Source organism: Notechis scutatus, chromosome Z (genome assembly GCF_049901735.1).
Source record: "Notechis scutatus isolate UNSWTSFEM ecotype Mainland chromosome Z, rNotScu1.2, whole genome shotgun sequence".
NCBI lineage: Eukaryota > Metazoa > Chordata > Lepidosauria > Squamata > Elapidae > Notechis > Notechis scutatus.
This window is the reverse complement of record NC_142025.1, coordinates 12879192-12891575: the sequence shown is the minus strand read 5'-3', so window position 1 is coordinate 12891575 and position 12384 is coordinate 12879192.

Below are 12384 nucleotides of genomic sequence, written 5' to 3'. Positions count from 1 at the left end.
AGTACAATTATCTCAAATCATCCATAGCTTCCTATGCATTTATCAAATTCCTAAAAAATAAATCATAAGAGAATTTCTCCAAAGCAACTTTCTCAATAGTGGAACTACACTTCTTTCTTATAGGTAATCCTATTCTTGAGGTGTATATGGAGAATTTCTCCTTTCTCTGCAGAAATCCATAGTCTTAATCCAATTTCTCTACCATCAAATTTGGTGGAGAATTTTGGAAAGCCATTCTGGCTTAGCATTAATATAAATTGGGCTCAAGGAAGGAGATATACTTTTTATGTAAAACTTGAAATTTATGTGGCTAGTTTCAAAGTATCAGCATTTCTGCAGAAAGGAAGTTTGTTTTCCTGGTACAAGAGCCAAGGAGAACAAATGAACATCAAAAGAAGGGACAAAATTATAACTACCCCAAGGGGCAAAACTGTAACTACCCCATAACTACCCCAAGATGATTTGATACCTTGATGACATGATCTTCCAGGGGATGCCCCATATTTTGAAATAGCATTCACATCAAACTTTATATGGCCCCAAACTTTGTCATTTAAGAAAGCCCTAAAAACATAACATTTAACAAGTCAATCTGCATTGATACTGATATATTTTTCTTCCCATTTATTCATTGATTCGTTGATTGATTCATTGATTCATTCATTCATAACTAAGCTTTATTATTTTTTATAAACAACTCAAGTGAATATATATAATAGTCCCTTTTCCTCCTATTTGTAGTTAGTGGTTTTTTTTTTAGGTTTTAGCTATTGTATGTCACCTAGAATTGCTTCAGCAAGTGAGTTGGCTTGTAAATTGACTGAAGGGAGAAAAATAATAATAAATCCCTATCAGCTATTGCCACATTTCAGTCAAGAAAAAGACTGGGCAGCTGAGAAGAGTGACACTGCCTCTTCCTTGCCCAGCATACAGCTTCATAAGTGTCTTCTTGTTAAGTAATACAAAAGAAACTAGATTCTCTTGATGCAGACCCAGATTGCCATGTCTTCTTAAAAGGCCAGGAAGCATGGGCTTAGAATGGAGGCAGAAATTGCATTTCAGCTGACAGTAGCAAAGGAGTTCACAAAATTTTATTTACTCCCCTTTTATTAACAAGTCCTGGGGAAAATCATTTCTGGACAGCTGATAGTGAAGATCTTCAAAGTTACATCCCAAAGGAACACATTCCAAGGGACGTGTAGTATGTAAGTACTAAATAGGAGGGGATCCTGAAATCCCCCAAAACATTGAAAAGCCAGCTTTTCAGTATCACTTTGTGCCCCCTCTTGTGAAATAGAGAATTTGCTGACCTGTGTCACAGAAGATATAATCATTTTCCTCAATGGAAAATAAACAAAATATTTGTTAGATGATGTCCAGTGCTTCAAAGACATCAGATGTTTTTAAAGCTGCCTTTGATATGGCACTGTGGTGTATTTTTATCCCCCTGAGCATATACAGAGTTTTGTGTTGTGTTTTCAGGGAAACATGCTAGAAGAATGGACCACAATACAAGAGAAGAATAGGTTTCTCTTGATATTTCAGTGCTGGCTGAAACCAATAATTCAGCGTCGACATGATGATGACATTGTGAGGTAGGAGGCGTGAAATATCTACAGAAGATCCTTTGTTCGGCTATTTTTTTCCTGAGACCAGTGTCTTGGGTTGTCAGCAAAAGGCATAAAACAAATTTTAGATTCTAAATAAAGCATCTTTATGGAAGATCCTAATACATCTCTTGAATGAAAGATAGATGAAAACCAAACCAAGTTCTGTGGTAGAATTTTATTTTATTTTTAAAAAAGAGGCTCCAGCTCATGTAATCCTGATGGATGTTGCTAATGAAATTGATTTATGATGTAGATGGGAAGAATGATTATTAAAACCGTGTTCAACAATAAAATTGTTAGTTCACAGGATTTTGTGAGTCCTTTTTTTTTTTTTTTTTTGCTGACTTGATCCTAATTCTAATCTATCCAGTAGATCATCTTTAATTTAAGAGTTGTTTCACAAACTGAATTTATTATTTTATTATTTTAAGCATTCCCATTAAAGTAGTAGCAGCTAAAGATTTTTGAAAACTGTACATCAAACATATGCAAGTATAAAGGTGTTTATGCAACAGTTAGATTAGGCTTACTGTTTTTGTATTCCTGAATCATGCTAAACCAATATTTTTCTAATCATTATTTATTAGAACCATAGTTACAAGACAGGTTTCTTTATAATTATAGACCATAATAGGTGAATTTGTACATTCTGCAGAGCCATACAACATACTGTAAATCTGGCTGGAGAATTCTGGGTTTTTATTTATTTATTTGATTTGTCAGTCACTTACAAGATAATAGGTATATGTATAAACATGAGTAAGAATACAGGAAATAGGTATGAATAAATGGGGACAATAGGACAGGGATGGGAGGCACGATTGTGCACTTATGCATGCCCCTTACAGACCTCTTAGGAACAGGGTGAGGTCAATAGTGGATAGTTTAAGGTTAAAGGAATGGAGGTTAGAGGATGTAATAACAGAGCCAGTTAGTGCATTCCAGTTTCTCCTTCTCCTCTCTCCTTTCTTCCTCTTCTTCCTCTCCAACTTCTTCTTCCTCCTCCTCCTCCTCCCCTTCCCCTTCTTCTTCCTCTTCCTCTTTTCTTCTTCTTCTTCCTCCTCCTCCTCCTCTTTCTGATGGAGCTATTAGCTACAACATTCTGCTCTACAGTCTTATATAGCACTATACAATGATGGTACTTTGAATGCATCCAGGTGGCATGCAATTTTCTATTTAAGTCTAGAAAAATTAATTAGGCATTATCTGCCTTGGTGACAATTTACTAACCCATTCCCGTGTGCTCAACTGAAGCATATTTAGAAATAAACAAAAATGCTAATATTCCATAAGATTTACATTCTTTCTCTTCTGAAGTAAAGAGGCAGTATAAAACTCTGTTCCATCTGGAGCTTTCTTAACTGCTCATGGAAGTTACAAAACCATAGCAATTCACTAGGAGTTACAATTTCTGCCTCATTTTTCATTTCTATTATGTTGCATCTCCTTGAAAAAGTTTTGACAAAATTAGAGTTTTTCTTCAAGAAGAGGATGGCCAGTATTAGCAAAAGTTGCCCCTGTTCCTTTTTCTTCTTCTTTGCTTTAGATAAAAATGACTGGGTAAATGCAGCACTTTGATTTTGCAAATGGGTAGATGATGGCACAATTTAATGCCAGGGGAAGCCATTTAACTTCTGCTAGGTAAAACTCGGAATCCTTTTAAGTTCTAATTTGAGGAGAGTTGATGAGAGTTCAAAGAAGTTTATCATGGGTTTCAAAATCTACCTATCAAATGGAAATGGCTAAAAGATATAGTGCTAAGATTATTGTTTGATGTACAAAAATAAATAAATCAGGCCACCTTCAAAGAAAGAGGCAGCCCTGGAGTCATTTCACTTCTTCCTCAAGATGACAAACACAGGTAGTTCTTGAGCCATCACTATTCGTTGTATGACAGTTCAGAGTTATGTTGCCACTGAACAAAAGGATTTAAAACTAGTCCTCGAAGTTCTGGCTGTCCCTGCGGTCACATGAACAAAATTCAAGATCTGGGCAGCCATTTCACATTTACATGGTCAGAAGATCTCCATTTGAAACCTTCTGTGTCTGTTTCCTCAAGCCAAGTCAGTGGGGAAGCCAGTAGAGATAGTCACAAGTCACTTGGGTAGGTGCCCCATAATCCTTGCCTCCCTGCATTCACACACACACTACACAAACTCTCTACCCTCTTTCGCTGGACTCCCTGCACTTTCACAAATGAACACATTTCTGTCCTCTTTCCTCAGCCGCATTTGCACATATTTCATGTCCTTGGTTGCACAGTGGTTAGAATGCAGTATTGGAGGCTGATTTTGCACACTGCCAGGAGTTTGATCCTGACTGGCTCAAGGGTGACTCAGCCTTCAACCCTTCTGAGGTAAAATAAGTATTCAGATTGTTGGGGGTAATATTCTGGCTTTTTAAACTGCTTAGAAAGGGCTATAAAGCACTGTGAAATGGTATAGAAGTCTAAGTGCTATTGCGGTTGCTATCCATTTTTCTTGACCTCCCTGCACTTACACACCCAGTGCTCTTTTTCTGTGGCCTCTTTGCACTCACATTCAGCCTGCACCCTTTTCCTCTGGCTTTCCTGCCAGAGGAAATAAGCATATAGCCTAGTGGAGTGATTCAAATCTTTTTACTACCGGTTCTGTGGACCTGGCTTGGTGGGCCTGGCAGGGGAAGGATACTGTAAAATCTCCAGTCAGAGGTGGGATTTGCCGGTTCTCCAAACTACTCAAAATTTCTGCTACCGGTTCTCCAGAACTGGTCAGAACCTGCTGAATACCACCACTGATATAGCCCATATCTTCTTTCCCTGGCCTCCCTGCACTTACTACATGTACATGAAACCCATGCCATATTTCCACAGCCTTCCTGGGCTTGCACCATACTGCAATCCTTCTTCCTACATTTACGTAGCCTGTGCTGAGTCTTCTAGGACCTTGCCATAACCCTGCAGCATCCCTGCACACTGTTTACTTGGGACTCCTTCCACTTCCTGCTTAACAACTGGAGTTTCTGGAGTTATGATAAAAACCATCCAGGAATGCCTGGATTGCAGTAGCTAAGTGATACGGCCACATGATATCAACTATTGTGATAGCAATTCCAGTTTCAACTGCAGTTGTAACTTGAGAACCATCTATATTATTCATCAGGTCAAGATTCTTTCCCTTGGATCAAACCTCACTGGTTTTCTGTCTCCCTGCAAATAACCATCCTGTCAGAAGCTCTTTCACAAAAGTAGGCCAAGAGCAGATGAAGGCAGGAATTCTGCAGCAGGAAGCCTCCGTGCCTTACCTGTATGAGCTCAGGACTGCATTTACGTTTTGCTTCAGTGCTTCTGAAGGCCCTGCCAGGCAAAAAAAAAAAAAAATGAGCAGGATGGGAGCTGCAAACAAGCATCCAATCTATTCTGGTGTTTTAGAGATTGTCTTCTAGGCAGAGAAAGCAGGTTACTTCCAGCTCATCAATTTGCTTGTAAGACACAACAATCCTGAGCAGCTGAAAGTTACCTTACAGGAGGATTCCTCGGTTCTGGATCTCCTGACTTAATTCGATTTTTGCAGATTGACTCATTGCCAGGCTAATATGTATATCTAAATGTATAATTTCAGTGGTATTAGGTACGTCAAATGCCTAATTCTAAACATTTCAATGATGCCCATTGGCCTAAATTAACTGAATATCACCATAGGCATAAATGTAGTTTTAGGGTGATGTGTTGTCATTACCTATGACTTATGGCTAAACTGTAATGTACAGACAACTAATTATAGCCTAATTAACAAAGCATGGTTTTGCTTAACTTTTTTTTAGTAAATCATAATGGTGAGATTTACAGCATGCTACATGTTTTACACTGTCTCCAAAATATTTCCCAAGAAAAACTTTCATAATGCTACTTTTCTATTATTATTATTATTATTATTATTATTATTATTATTATTATTATTATTATTATTATTATTATTATTATTATTATTATTATTATTATTATTATTATTAAATGGACAGATCCCTGGGAAAGTTGATGTCATGTTTGATCAGAAATGTTTGATCAGAAAACCTACTTCAGGGAAGGAATTAAGCATCTTTCCTCCCCATTGCTGCTAAATCAGATTTGCACACATGCACCAGATCCATATTATTAAAAACTCAACTATCTAAGCTGCTTTGGATCTGAAATGTATAAGACTTTGTTCTGAATAAGAACAGACAAAATTTAAACATAAGTAAAGGAGTGCCTGCAGATTTTATTCCACTAGTTGTTGGCTATCGAGGGCAGTGCTCATTTCTACTTCAAGTCCATTGAGCCAGCACTGTCCAAAGACATTTCTGTGTCATGTGGCTAGCATTATATCACTGAGCACTGTTACCTTCCCACCAAAGTGCTCCTATTTAGCTACTCATATTTGTAAGCTTTCAAACTGCTTGATTGGCAGGAGCTGGAGAGAAGATGAGAGCTCACCCGATCCCATGGCCCTTGGGTCTCAAACCTGGACTGCCAGCTTTCCAATTAACAAGCCCAGCATCTTAACTGCCGAATCATCACACCACACCAATAAACATATATAAATAACACCTTAGTCTTTTGGAAGTTATTCATCCAATGAAGATGAAGATTTAATTAAACTTGTTTTGAATGTATATGTCTTTTTGTGCTTTCGATTTGTTGGCTTTATTGATGATAGTAGATAGGTAAAGATTTATGTAAAAATGATGTTTTGGGGTCCTTGTTTTTTGTCAATTGACAGTGTCCTCCTTCCAGAGGATAAGTGCAGAAATACTAATAGCAACAACAATAGTAATCACAATTAGTGGTGGTTGGTGTAATGCTGGTAAACAGCACTGTGAAGTACTTGGACAATCAATTTAGTAATTACTGGAAAAGTTATGCATCATTATGCAGGATTTCATAGCTTGGGAGGTAACCTTGTTTAGAGTTTTAAATTAGGATTCCAGTGTATAGGGATTCAGTTTTTACATAAAATAATGCAGATAGAAATTAATCAGAAGTTTAATAATTTAGAGGAGTATTTCTTTCTCCCGCCTTATTTTACTTTATTATTAGCTCGTTATTTGTTTTTGTTTTTTTTGCTTCTGATAATATTCCTTAAAATTGATGAGTAAAGAAATAGTTAGATCCAATTAGGTTGACTCCTACTTTTTCATGGAACTGAAAAACAGAGAGCATCTCCCCTGCCTTTCTCTATATATAGGATATTATTTCACAGAGACGTCTTTTGTAGTCTCACTGCACATCATGTTGGATACCTCATCACAAACCATCAAATTGTCTGTTTATGATGCAGAATGGTAGGGGGCGGGTGTCACCCAGTATCCTACTTTCATTTGTATTCTGCTATTTCTATACACATAAAATAATTGACGTTAGAACAATCAAACACTATTCTCTCTATGGGGCTGTCCATACTAATTATTTACAATATTGTTTCCAGTGACTCAAAAGTTCTGGACCTTCTGAAACAGATAATATAGCATTCCCTGTTATTTGTGTGTGTGTGTGTATGGAGACAGACAGAGAGAGAGAGAGAGAGAATATATGTTTTGATCACATGACCATGCAGGTGTTGCAATGGTCATAAGTGTGAAAAATGATTGTAAGTTACTTTTTTCAGTGCTGTTGTAACTTTGAACACTGACTAAATGAATGATTGTAAGTCAATGACTACCTGTATGTGTTTGCTCTAATTTGGACAGGTTGGAAGTCCGGAGTGTACAGAGGAGAAGGAGAAGGAGGAGGAGGGAGGAGGAGAAGGAGGAGGAGGAGGAGGAAGAGGAGGAGAATGAGGAGGAGGAGGAGGGAGGAGGAGGAGGAGGAGGAGGAGGAGGGGAAGGGGAAGAGGAAGAAGAAGAAGGAGGAGGAGGAGGAGGAGGAAGAAGAAGAAGAAGAAGAAGAAGAAGAAGAAGAAGAAGAAGAAGAAGAAGAAGAAGAAGAAGAAGAAGAAGAAGAAGAAGAAGAAGAAGAAGAAGAAGAAGAAGAAGAAATCGTAACTGTAACCTGAAGACCAAGACTTGACCATTTAGCTAAAACCAACATTTGAAACTGCCTCAAATCTTTCCCAAATTCTTCTACCCCTTTCTCCTGCAGTCAACTCTGCTTTCCTCTAAGCATTTTGCCTCCTCATATCAAGATACCTACCATACTTTTTCTACTTTCCTCTTCCTTTCCTTTCCTTTCTACTTTCTGAGACCATTTGTCATCAATTTGTGATATTTCTTGACCTTGTATGAAGTTTTAATCTCATCAGACTTTTTCCTTTCCTTTCCTTTCCTCTTTTCTTTTTTTATTGTTCTTTTTCCTTCCCTTTCTTCTTTCCCCTTTCTTTCCTTTTTCCTTTCCTCTTTTCCATTTCCCTTCCTTGTTTCCTTTCTCCTTTTTATTTCTCCTTTTCCTTTACTTTTTCTATTCCTTTCATCTTTTACTCTTACTTTTACTTTCCTTATTTTCCTTCCCTTCCCTCCCCTTCCCCCTTTCCTTTCCTCTCTTTGTTTCTTTTTCCTTTCCTGTCATTATTTTCCTTCTATTCCCTCCCCTTTCCCTTTCCTTTATTTCCCTTTCCTTTCCTCTGCCATTCTGACACTTTTGTTCTCCAAATTGGAAATGTTACATTTTGTGCTATTACATGTAGCTCAGCCAGTCATTATGATCCATGCATATTTATATCTGTATCAGTCAAAATCTAAATCTAAATTCAGATCTAAATCTTGAAACACTTAAAGATGCAGGGTTAACCTTTGGAGATAAATTTCTGCCCTATTATGTATCATCTTCCTAAACTCAGTTCTCTTTAGCCATCAGCCACAAACTACTTTATATATTCAATTTATTCCAATCAGAAAATTAGGCCTATCAGATTGCCACTGGTAAGATTTTTTTTTTATTACTATAATTTGGAGTAGGTTATGTCCCTTGTTCTTTTTTTAACCTTCATAGCAGGAGAGAGGTTTTTTTTTTCCTTTAATTGTCAAGCAAATTATAGCTACAAAATTTGCTTGAGGATTTTTCCAGTCAATTTTGTTCAGCTCCGGATGCTCCATTGTGCTCAGAAGCTTTTTAAAAGCAGTGACATGGCTGGGTGGATAAAGGAGAAGTAATTTTGTTTTCCCGAGTGCCTTTAAATCTTTTCCTTCACTTTGCCTACGTTTTATATTTTCTGGTTCCTCGGGTTTCTGAGCAGACAGATGTTTCCTAACCCTTTTCTTTGTTTTCTTGCTTTAAGTTTCTCTATACCTGTTGTACGATATACTTTCCTAGCTACAGTGCAATCACCTCTTATTCTATGTTAGTTTCATGTCCCTGTTGGAATCTGATTCCGAGGGGGAGGTCGAGCAGCTGACAGGGAGTGGGAATGTGGCTCCAGTGGCTGTGGAAGAAACTAGGGAAGGGCACAGTCTGGCTGGGTATTCAGAGGAAGACCCAGGCCTACTCCCTCTTCATCCTAGGACACACACAGGGAGGAACGGAGAAGGGAGCAACATGAGTCACATGGGTTATGGGGGAGAAAAGGGCCCTGATTCCTTTCATTAGCTGCAGCTGGGAAAACAGGATTTTAAAGGGGTGTTTGCACACAGCACCTTGCTGGAAGCAAAGTATGAATTATTTTGGTTTGTCAAGTCTTATCTGGGTTCTGGCATCCTCCCAACTGTGTGTGTTTCATTATCTTCTGAAATCTTCAATTTCTTATCCTGCCCTGTATCGTTAATGGCTGCAGTGTGGTTTGTATTGGTTTTTATTTATAATTTATATGTACTTTGGGTTCGGACTGAATTTTTTCACTTTAAAAACTGTTCTTGGGAAAGTTTTTTCTCCAGTCAATGACAACTGGACATTGGGGGCCAAGTTAGAGGTATTAAAGGGACTTTACCTACTTTTGTGACTTTGTTGCTTTTGTGCCACGCCCCGGCTCATCACAGTTAGCTACCAACAAATTTTTCTTGTATTTTCCCTGGTCAGTCCTCAAATTTGACTGCAAAGCAGTGCTTAATGTAAGTTGCACCCAATTTTACGATATTTTGTGCCACAGTTGTTATATGGGTATCATTACAGTTGTTATGTGAATTTCAAATTTGATTGTGGGAAGCCGGCTGGGAAGGTCTCAATGGTGATCACAATCCCAGGATCAACCTCATCATCAATAGGTTACCAAGCACCCAAATTTTGATCCTGCAATGGTTGTTAAATGTAAAGACAAGTTGTAAATCACCTTTTTCAGTACATTGTAACTTTTAGCTAAATAAATGGTTATAGATGGAGGCTACCCCATCAATCCCAATTGATTGCATTCTCCTTTGTCTGTTATACTGGCATTCTATTTAATTTGTTGGAGTTCTTATTATAACCTTTTAGAAATTACATAGAAGAGGAAAAGTCCAGGGCGGAAAGTAGAAGGTGAGGACAGTAACATATGTTTTTAAACAGAACACATTCTTTTGGGATTTTATGAGAATCCTCCATGTCTGTTACAACCCTTTGCTTCTAAACAATGCTTAAAGGTTGAGGGGCATAACAACAGCAATATGGAATGCTTCCAGTGGAATTTCTGCTCCTGCACTTTTAAGATTTCAATAAAGGTTGCTTTTCTACCACCTCTACAAGGAAGTCATCATTTTTTCCTGCTTCTGTACTGGTTCTAAGTGCTAACCCCCCAAAAAATAGCAGAATCATCTTCAAGTTTATCTTCTGGTGCCTCTTCTTCACAACAATGTGAAGATGAGTTACCACTGTTTCTGCAATATGATTTCCAGCTTCTCAGACCAGTCTACCAGTCCTGTAATCCCTGTCTCCATAAGATTAAGCACTAACCTACATATTAGGCCCAAGCCTGCATAATTTAAATCCAGACAAGTTCAACCAAGTACTACCACTTATTGTGATCCATTTTTAATAATTCTGTGCAAAGCACTTAAGACAATCTCTTCTGGGCATGTTCAAAAGATTGAGACCCAAAACAGACAATCCAAAAGACACGTGGCTGCTTTAAGATCAATAGCTGGTTTGGGGGTGAGCTTCATAGCTTTTGATAAGTCTGCTCCAAAAGGCTCTGCAAATTTCTAGGTTCCATTAACAAGAGTGCAGCTTAATTTCAAGTTAGAATGACTGTATCCATTGGTTTTTATTGATTCTTACATGTAGCTTGGTTTATTACCTCAAATTCTTTCCCATTTTCTCATTAAAAAAAAAACCTTATGGATATGAACGAGTTCTTTTTACAAATATTTTTTGTTAAACACAGTTTCTCAAATTTGATAGTATGCATATTCCTAGTAAGGAAAGGACTTCATGTTACATTGGGCTTATAAATTAGATGACTAAGTAGTAAAGATGAAGACAGCCAGTTTCTTGCAGTGGTCAGATGCACTAACCTAGAAACCAGGAGACCATGAGTTCAACTCTTATCTTGGGCACATAGCCAGTTGGGTAAATTTGAACCAGTCCCTCTCTCTCGACCCTAAGAAGTGAGCAAGGACAAATCATTTACTGAAAATCTTGCTAGGAAAACTGTAGGATTTGTCCAAGTAATCACCAGGAATAAAGGAATACTCAAAAGCATGAATAATAGTAATAAGCACCTTGGTTGCAATTCCAAGATCCAGGGTACTACTTCAACACCATTGGCATTGACAAAAATCGTCATCAGTCAATTGCAAAAGACAGCTTTACTTCAAACAGCTTACATCCTGCAACTATACATTTAACACCATCAAATAACATCTCTTATCCCAGGTCCTTGGGAAGAATTCAATAGGCAGATAAAAATGCCAGATTTGATCTAAATATCTGACCATGTCTGATGAACCAACAACAAATTACAGGTCTGTTATGAGAAATAATGTGGCAATTCAAACAATTATTCTTGAATAAATGGGCATTCAAACCACAGCTTTCATTTTTTTCTGAATGAGCAAATCTTTGATTTCTCTGATTTTCACTGTCTTCTGATGAAGAAATATTCAACGGATGATCAGGTTTTATCATAGAGGAAGAACAAAATAAATAAGATCCTCATCTATTTCTGAACAAGGCTGGCATTATTAGTGGGCAAATGAAGAAATTATTTCATTTGGTAAATCCTAAAGAGTGGAAGGGATTCCTCAGCTATTTTCTTCCTTTCAAGGTTAAATTGAATCGCCTGAAAATGAATTTTTGCCCTGGTTATGGTAGAGGCAAATAACTGTTGGTGTTGCTGACGTGAGATTCAATACCAAAACCAATCCACTGCTTAGTTGCGGTGCCCCTCATACCTTTCACACTAACCAAAGTTCTCAGTTGGTCCTGCTCCCAAGTAGTTATTATTAGAAGTTTAAGAGGGGGGAGGCAATTGCAGTATATGTGTAGGGGGTAGATGGCTGGATTGTTATGTCAACTACATACTCCGGTCTAGAAATAAATCCCATTAGATGCGGTAGAACCCCTAAGTTATCATGTTTGAAATTATGAGCCAGTAAGCTGTGTTGAGTCTTGGAGATTGAAATATTACTCTTTTGAGTTCCAAAAATTATTTCTTTGACAGTTGGTTTGTTTTTAAGGAAAAAAGAAGGGAGAAGAGACTGATGTGGTCACAAGCACAGCTGTCCATGGAAGTGTTTTTAGGGCTGTCAAAAATGTAAACATGGCTACTCTCAGTAGAAACCCTACTTCTCTTTCAACGTACAACTATTTATTTAGCAATGATTCAAAGTTGCAATGCCATTGAATAAAGTGACTTACAGCCTCCTCCCACTTACAATTATTGCAGCCTCTCTATAAGTCACATTAATTTATTTA